Raw genomic sequence first — 9,690 nt, forward strand, 5'->3', positions numbered from 1 at the left:
ATTACTTCATTGTACACCGCCTTTGCTTATTTAACACCTCTGAAAAATTATCCTTACTAACTGATAACTGACGAAGGTGTATATCGTTAGCTCCAATATGTACAACTTAGAGAGAACAATGCATCTTAGAGAACCAATGCTTTTTTCCATAAGCCATCCGTCTCCTCAACAAAAAAGAACTGGACTGATAAACACACACACACACACAAACATTATCACACAGCTTAACTCAACTACCTCAAAATATCGGGACTGGACTGACTAATCAACACAAGTGCAGACACACTGACCTACACCACCAAATTATCGTACACACCAACCTGTAAATGCTTCACTGTTTATCTTTTGCACAATGATCATTACTGGACTAATTTTTGTCACTAATTCCTCAATTCTTGCTTCTGTTTTTTAAAGAATGTTTACGTTTACCCACTACCTCAACACAATATTTTATGTTATGTTATGTCGTGGTTGCGCACTGTCACTTTGTTGTTGCTCTTGTTTGTACATTTGCACGTTCACTTTATGTTGTCTATAAAAATGTTATACTTAGCTAGTTAGTTTTTGTTAATTTATGTTGTAATTTATGTTAGGTCTCTCTGTCCTGTCTCTGCTAGCCAGCTAACTAGGCCTCTTGGTTAGCTAGTTTAGTGTCTATGTTAATTTATGTTGTAAATTTATGTTGTATGTAGCACCTTGGTCCTGGAGGAACGTTGTTTTGTTTCACTGTGTACTAACTGTATATGGTTGAAGTGACAATAAAGCCTACTTGAACTTGAACTTGATAACACTGCTCTCTCACTCTCTATCCCTCTGAAGTCTGGATGCACTCCTCTAATCCTAATATCTTCTCCGTCAGAGTGCTCACTAGCCCACACCTACAGTATCACAAATAAAGTTATTGCTAATGACAGAGGAAGAATGTCTAAACATCCTGCACTCTACACACTGAACAAGCTGAATACTAGACATAATGAGTTTTGAATGTTTGGAAATAGATTCCGCTTGTTTTTAGACGAAGAGATACATGCGTTCTCTGAAAAAGCACAAAAAATGGAAAAAGGCAAAAGTCCAGTAGTATTACAATGTAAAACTTGTTATTATTATTATTTTGAATGAAGGAAAAAGTAGTATAATTTAAACGCTGCTACGAACAAACAAGGAACTTTCGCGGAAACAATGCGAAAACAGGAAGCTATGTGGCATGGTTGGTGATAGGGATTGTGATGAATGTGACTCTTCAAAAACTAATAACAATAAAAGGGAAAGCTGTTCTGAATTTTTTATAAAGAAATCTGGTGGGAAACCATCTGGTCCTGGTAATTTGCCACTCTGCATAGATCTAATGCTATCTCTTCTACTATTCTCTTCTAATTCAGCAGCCGTCACTGGATCTTTAGAAGGGAAATGTATATTATCCAAAAAAAACTTCCAGAGGGTGTGGATCGACACAGGAATCGGATGTGTATAGTGACTGGTCGTAATTTTAGTTTTTTTTCCCACAATATGAAATTATCTGGCCTCATAAAATATGCCTTAAGTGATTCCCATATAGTGGAAGAGGACATCCCTGGTGTTTGGTTGATCTTAAGGAATAATGTAATCTTGGAGGAAATGAATTTGGTAAAAACTTCCTCTGAGAATTGAACCTCCAGGGACGGTAACTGGACTGTGTATTGGGGATATGTATGTTGATAATAAGAGGAACATGATCAGATATAGTTATAGCCCCATAGTGTCACTTGGTGATGAAAGGAAGAAGTTATTTGTACAGAAAAAATTTACCTATACCGGGATAAGTCCTAGGGATGGAGGAAAATAAGGAATATTCTACGTCAGCTACTGTATACTATATGAAGCTGAACCTACCACAATAACATATCGCTGATTCAGATAAAGAATCAGCCTTTACAATAGTCATGATAAATGGCGTATTTTTCTTGATAAGTATGGCTACACCTCTGGCTTTTGAATGAAAATTGGATTGATATATCTGTTTCGCCTGGAATTGTTCCACTGGACATTAATAGGTCTCCTGAAGGAATGTGCTTTAAATGTGCAAAAAAAAATTAATTGTTTGACTGGACGGGTAAGTGGGTTAACATTCCCGCTCACAAAATTGACTGAACGGCCATCCAACCCTTTTGAAGTATTGATAACAGTCATCTTAAGGGGAAGTAGTTGTATATATGAAGTCCATAAGAGCAACATGACAGCAATTGAAAATTAACATGGACCTCTGGCAGATTAAGTCTGTTAGGCAAACAAAACTGATAAACCCCCCTCCCCCCTCATCATCTATGAAAACATGGTGAATATAAAACACTTTGAAAACAAATCCACACATTAAATGTTTCTGTTGGGAGCGCTACAAAACCAACACTTCAGGCTCCCACCCGAACCCACCATACTAAAGTAACTCAAATAGTGTATTATTGTCAGGTTTGACCCCTAGAGGGTGCCTTGCACCCAAAGACTTTTTGACTGTTGAACTTTTCCCAGAGTGCACCTCGGTCAGGTAATTGGACGGCTCACCAGGACCATAATTGCTCTGGTTATAAGTAGCAATGTTTTGAGTTGGATTTTGTCTTGCATCAGTTTGGTTACTGTTGAAATGCTGTTGTTTGGATTACTGTTCTGCTTTGCTTGTTGTTTTCTGTTCTGTTTTGTGCCATAACTTCTTTAGGTCTCAACCATACAAATGTGACAATTATGATATTATATCATAAAATCTGCTGTATAACATAGTAGTAACAATAAGAATAATAGTGGTAATAAGGATAAGAAAAAAATAAAAGTAAGCCTAATGACAAGCAATGAACCTATTAAAGTAAATATTGTTCTTATTAATGGCTGAACAGTACCTTCCTACACCCTCTGGGAGAAGCCAACAGCAATGCAAAGCATTAAAGCATGAAGCATGGTCTAGGTTGGAATTAGGTATATATGGATAGAAGTTAAGTCTCTGCTTTATTTTCAAGCCTCTGTGGGGATAATGTTCTTTCTGATAGATCTCATCGCTTTCTCTGCATTTGTAAATACCTTTTCTCTTCCATAAACAGGCTGGATATAGGATACAAAAGCGGGCACACTGATGATCTGAACCTCCGTGACCGCAGCTCTGGCCTTAGCAACGCTCGTAGTATAACCCGGAAAGATGGCTACTGATTCTCCGTTGAGCAGAGCTCAAGTGCGCACACAGATCAATACCTCAATGAATTAAAGCCATGATGACACACGGTTTTACATACAATATTTTTGGAACCTGAATTTAATGTGAGTAGTCCACAAGCACATCCCGTTCCATTTGTAGTGTTTCTCTCAGCAGCCTCGAAACCAGCACAGTAGAGCTTGATCCATGATTCCCTTGATCCCTCCATGTCTTCGCATATCTCGGCCATCTCTGTTTTTAAACCAGTTACCATAGAGTGTTGTCACCTCAAAAATTGTCACCTCAGCTGACCAAGTTGATGGGTCGCCTCCCACCTCCTGTATCACCGTCTTCATTTGTTCTATCTCGGAGTGAAATGTTGACACATTTTTATAATTTCCTTTTTAACTGCTTGTATCACGTTATTAAGGGAGCTGAAAACATCGGCAGGCGCTCAAAGCACTACTGAGGGTTAGGGCTACAGGGCAATAATTTTTGAGGAAAGCAGAATTTAGTTTCTCTCTGCCGGGGAAGAATGGGGGATAGAAAAAGGTTAAACTTTTCTGTGAACACAGGTGCTATCTGGTCTGTGCAGGCGCTGAGGATTCAACCTGCGATGCCGCAATGGCGCCGCTAGCGTTAACATCGCTTGCATGGTTAGCTGCAGCATAGAAGGTGTTTAGCTCTTCTGCCAGAGACACACCAGCTTTTGTCATACTGGATGTTGGTTGTAGTCCCTGCAACAGGCTCCTGGAGTCACACTGTTGGAGCTGTGACTCTAGTTTTTCCTTTCGTAGCACTGCTTCTCCTCAATCATCCCTTTTTGAACTTTGTATGATGCAGCCTTGTACGAGTCCATGTCACCCAATGCACCCTGCATACTGTCACAGGCGGGGATGAATAGGAGTGAACCCAATAGCAGACAGTTCCTTCTTATGAGATTTTATTAGAATCCAGAGAAATTTAGAATATCAAAGCAGTAAGAGTGGAGAAGGGAGGAGGTGTATGTGTGTGCTTAGTGACTGAGGACCTGGGGAAGCCCCTAGTGACAAGAGAGGAGGCGGGGCTATGACGCGGGGAATCTCCACAATCCCGGAAGTAGATCGCTGAATTGCCTCTTGTCTGCCATTTCTTAGTGGGCATGATACTCTGGGTCTTATCTGGGAGACATGAAATGAAGGGTTGATGCGTCGCATAGTGGACGGTAGGAGCAGTCTGACTGCGCAGGGGTTGATGATCTTGACTATGGTGAATGGCCCAATGAACCTGGAAGTGATCTTGCGGAAGAGTGTCTTGATAGGGATGTTGCGAGTGGCGAGCATGACTCTCTGTCCAACGCGGTAGGTAGGGGCTGTGGAACGGCGGCGATCAGCCTGATGCTTGAACTGAGATATTGAATTTCGAAGTTTAGCTCTCGCTCGTAGCCAGGTCCTCTTGCAACGACGCATGAAAGTCTGGGCAGAGGGAACTGCCACCTCCTCCTCTTGGGATGGAAATAAGGGAGGCTGGTAGCCTAGACAACACTGAAAAGGGGAGAGGCCTGTAGCTGCTGTGGGTAGAGAATTGTGTGCATACTCGACCCATGGTAATATTCGGCTCCAGGAGCGTGATTTCTTGGACGTCATGCATCGGATTGCTGTCTTAAGGTCCTAAATGGCTCTTTCGGTCTGGCCATTAGTCTCAGGATGGTAGCCAGATGGCAGGCTGGGAGTGGCTCCCAGTAATTTACAGAATGCCGTCCAGAACTAGGCAGAGAACTGGGGTCCGTGATCTGAGACGATATTTACAGGGATGCCATGAAGGCAGGATGGTTGAGATAGGGGTGTCGTCTGTGATCGAGACAAACTGACGGGAGAGAGCATCGGGCTTGGTGTTCTTGCTTCCTGGCCGGAAGGATAGGGACAAGTTGAAGCAGGAGAAAAATAAGGACCATCTGGCTTGACGAGCGTTAAGACGCTTGGCTGATCTGAGATATTCGAGATTCTTATGATCCGTCCAGATGAGAAAAGGGATCTCGAAACCCTCGAGCTAGTGTCTCCATTCCTCTAGTGCCAGCTTTATTGTTAGTAACTCCCGATCACCAATCCCATAGTTCCTTTCTGTGACTGAAAGACGACGAGAGAAAAAACAGCAGGGATGCAGTTTGCCATCTGATCAAGCTCTCTGAGATAGGACAGCTCCCACCCCGGAATCTGAGGCATCCACTTCTACTACAAACTGGAGAGCAGGGTCTGGCTGTGTAAGAATGGGTGCTGAAGTGAACAGATTCTTTAATCTAGAGAATGACTCCTCCGTCTGACATTGTTGACCAGGGACTGAAACACAGCTGGGGCATTGGCTAGACCAAACGGTACGACCAAATATTCATAGTGGACCGATGGGGTGTTAAAGGCTGTTTTCCACTCATCTCCCTCCTTGATCCTGACAAGGTGGTAGCCATTACGGAGGTCGAGTTTGGTGAAAGTATTAGCTCCCTGCAGGAGATCAAAGGCCGTTGACATTAGGGGAAGAGGCGCGATTCTTGATGGTTATTTCGTTTAGTCCTCGGTAATCAATGCACGGACGGAGCGTCTTGTCTTTTTAGCCACAAAGAAGAATCCCGCCCCGACGGGGGATGAGGACGGTCAAATGATCCCTGCGGCCAAAGATTCTGTGATATACCTGTCCATGGCCTCCCTCTCATGTAATGAAAGTGAATACAACCTTTCTCGTGGGGGCATAGAACCCGGGAGGAGGTTAATGGAACAGTCGTAAGGTCTGTGGGGTGGCAGAGAGAGAGCCCGCGATTTGCTGAAGACCTGCTTGGGGTCGGCATAGTCAGGAGGGATGGCTGAGAGGTCAAGGAACTCTTCCTTGTTGGAGGTCGTAAGTGGGGAAACGTGAGCTGACCTGAGACAGGATAAAAGACACGAGGGGCTCCATTCTTGAATGATGTTCTTGGCCCAGTCGATGCGGAGGTTATGACGAGTCAACCAGGGGCATCCGAGAACCAGAGAGGAGTGGGCATTTCTCATGATCAGGAAGGAGGTCTCCTCAGTGTGGTTACCGGAGATCTGTAGGGTTATTGGGGCCGTACGCTGGGTGATAACTGGCAGACGGGTCCCATCGAGGGCCAGAACGGCTAATGGGTTCTCCAAAGTTTGTGTTGGGAGGTTAAGTTCCTAAACTTTTGAGGCGGAAATTAAGTTCTGATCAGATCCAGAGTCGATTAAAGCTGAGATCGTGTGAAACCTGCCTTGTGCTAAGATAATGGCTGGGAGGAGGGGATGCGGGCTAGGGAAATGGTTAGTGGCGGGCCCCTCCAGAGCCCCTAGATTCACCGGAGGGGCTTTGCTTTTAACGGGCACTGGAGACGATAGTGACCAATTTGGCCACAATAAAGACAGGAACCGGATTGGATTCTTCGCTGACGTTTCTCTGAAGAGATCCGGGCTCGGCCCACTTGCATGGGTTCTGGGTCTGACCTGAAGCTTGGCGATGAGACAGAGTTGGAGGGACGTAAGGGTGAAGCTGAGAGTCTGGAGGTAGGTCGAGGAGCTCGATGACGGCGTCTCTGTGCTAGACGTGCGTCTACCCGTCCTGCTAAGTCCATGAGATCATTTAGATCACCTGGGAGTTCCTGGCTGATCAGATGGTCCTTAACATCCTCGGATAGACCATGGAGAAAGGCATCATAAAGTGCTTGAGTGTCCCAGTTAGCAGAAGCCGCCAGAGTACGGAACTCAATGGCATAATCGTATGTAGAACGAGAACCTTGATGGAGCTCCAGCAGATGTCTGGCTGCCTCTCTGCCCAAGTAGGAGCAGTCAAATACCCTTTTCATCTCCTCAGTGAATGATTTGAAAGAGGAGCAGCATGGATCGTTAGCATTCCAAACCGCAGTCCCCCATTCGCGAGCTTGGTCGGTGAGGAGCGTGATCACATAAGCCACTCTAGAGCATTCAGTAGGGAAGAGGGACGTCTGGAGCTCCAACAACAATGAGCATTGGGAAAGGAAGGAACAACACATTCCGGGCTCACCATTATATGGTTGTGGGTTTGGAAGCCGGGGTTCATGACATGGGATTTGCGTCGGGGCCAGAGGAGGGTTAGTTAAGAGTTGCTGAAGTTGAGTGGTGATGGAACAGAGAGTGTGGGTCACCTCCTGGATGCTTTGTTGGTGCGAGCTCAGCAGCGCCCCCTGTTGTGAGAGTGCTTGCCTTAACTACTCTAAGTCTGCTGGGTTCGTCATGGCCGATGTATACTGTCACAGGCGGGGATGATAGGAGTGAACCCAATAGCAGACAGTTCCTTCTTATGAGATTTTATTAGAATCCAGAGAAGTTTAGAATATCAGAGCAGTAAGAGCAGTAAGAGTTAAGTTAAGTTAAGCTAAGAGTGGAGAAGGGAGGAGGTGTATTTGTGTGTGCTTAGTGACTGAGGACCTGGGGAAGCCCCTAGTAACGAGAGAGGACGCGGGGAATCTCCACAATCCCGAAAGAAGATTGTTGAATTGTCTCGGGTCTTCCTTTTCTTTTTGCGAGCGTATCTCGCTTTTAAAAACGCTAAACAAGTAGAGGATGCAAGGCGAAATGCAGCAGTGTGATTTTCTTGATGAGCGCGGAGGTCCGGCGCGCAGCGCAAGCGCTTTCCTGAGAAAGAGAAGCGAGGGACAAGAAGAGTCGTTTTTACCAGGCAGGGTTCGGTATCCAAAATTCCAGCAGCGAGGGGGAGAAGAAGTCCAAGACATGAGTACTTTATCCGAGGTCCAGTAGGCTTGCAAGCCAGTAGGCTTGCAAGATCATACACGTAGGCGAAAAAACACTGAAGGATATTTCAAAGGGCTAGACACAAGACAGAATCCAGAAAACGGGCAAGGTCGAAACACAGAATTGAAGTACTGAGAAAGATCACTAGGGAAACGGGACAATAGGCACGCGAGTAAGATACATCGGCAATGAGTGGAGCTTTCGGCGTCCTTTTAAAGCCGAGGGTAGAATGCCGGATTAGTAGCAGGTGCGCAGGTGCGCTCAGTTAATTAACTCAGGGATTGTGGAAGACCTTTGGTGGAGTTATGACCTGGATGGGCTGGGTTGGTTGTGCAGGTTCGTGACACATACATTTTGTTCCAACATATAATGATCAAATTCTTGAAATACATTACTCCCTCAATGTTTGATAAGTTTTGTTCAAAATGTTATTTTCATTTAAAAATAATCAAATAATACAAAGTCATTGTAAATGCAGTTGTCATTTATTCCAATGCAAAACTCATTTAGCAACATGGTTGCATCTAATTCTCAATAGCTCCTCAAATGTTTTATCATTGAGTCTGCACCGTTCTGGTCTGAATATCTTTCCTGCAACACTAAAGATTCTCTCAACAGGTGCAGATGAAGCTGGTATGGCAAGATATTTACATGCAAGTTGAGCTAGGGTAGGAAATTGACTTTGGTTTTCTTTCCAATAGACTAAAGGATCAGTATCCTCTCTAAGACAAGGGGTACTGAAGTACACAGGGACCTCATGTGGGGCTGTGTCAGCTGGCATGGCAGATGATTGGCTTTCCATGTAGGAAAACAGTTTTGGGCGTCTTTGGTTGAGCACTGCCATTCATGGTTGCATTCCCTATGGGGAGGCAGACTCAACTTTTGCATTGAGAAGGTTTTTGATTATTACCTGCTCTTCACCAATACACCAATCCAACTTAAACCTTGGGTCGAGCATGGCAGCCACCTGGAAGCACCATCTGGTGTTCGTGTTGGAATTGGTTCTTTAAAATGTACTAGTACAAATAACCTTTTAGACCCGCTATTATTTTCCATGTTGCTCTTATTACAGGTGTTAAATCTATAAACGTTTGTAATCTGAAGTTGTAAAGGACTTCTGAAACTTAAAAAGTCCAGTGTTGACTATCAAATTGTGTAGAAAAGAATCTTTTAAACAAATGTCCACCTAAAATAATTTGGCAACCATTTTAAATACTTGGTTAAAGCAAAGCATTCTGAAATATAGAGTCACGTTCCCTTGTGTTCCACAAAATTACAATTCCAATAAATTAAACTTAATTATGTGTTCTGTGACTAGAGCTTTTAACATTCATTGCTGGGGGGAAACATTTCCTATTAATGTAATCTGTACAATCTGCACAATCTGCTTCCTTTAATTCAATTTTGAATAGTAATTCTAGATCCTGTTTTAGACATTAATTTAAATTCAATTCAAATTCAAGAATTAAATTGGAATTTGGGAGTCATTCTCAATTCAATTCTGAACTGTGCACAAGCCTGCATTATAGGCAGCAGGTGCAAGATCTTGGAGCGTCCTGGATGGTTTTATCCACCTTCAGCTTCTGGTTGGGAAACATCCTGATAGTCGTTTTTTGTACACTATTCAAAGAACTTTATTAATCCCAGGGGGGTATCATCCACTAGTTTCTTAAAGAATCCCACAATGGCTTTCGTAAACACGGAAGTGTACACGGAAGTGGATTTTGCTTTGTAGCCATCCTTGACTGTGGTGTAGCGATGGAGCAATACTACAGTACTCTATTGTATGCT

Source organism: Clarias gariepinus, chromosome 1 (genome assembly GCF_024256425.1).
Source record: "Clarias gariepinus isolate MV-2021 ecotype Netherlands chromosome 1, CGAR_prim_01v2, whole genome shotgun sequence".
Classification (NCBI taxonomy): Eukaryota; Metazoa; Chordata; class Actinopteri; order Siluriformes; family Clariidae; genus Clarias; species Clarias gariepinus.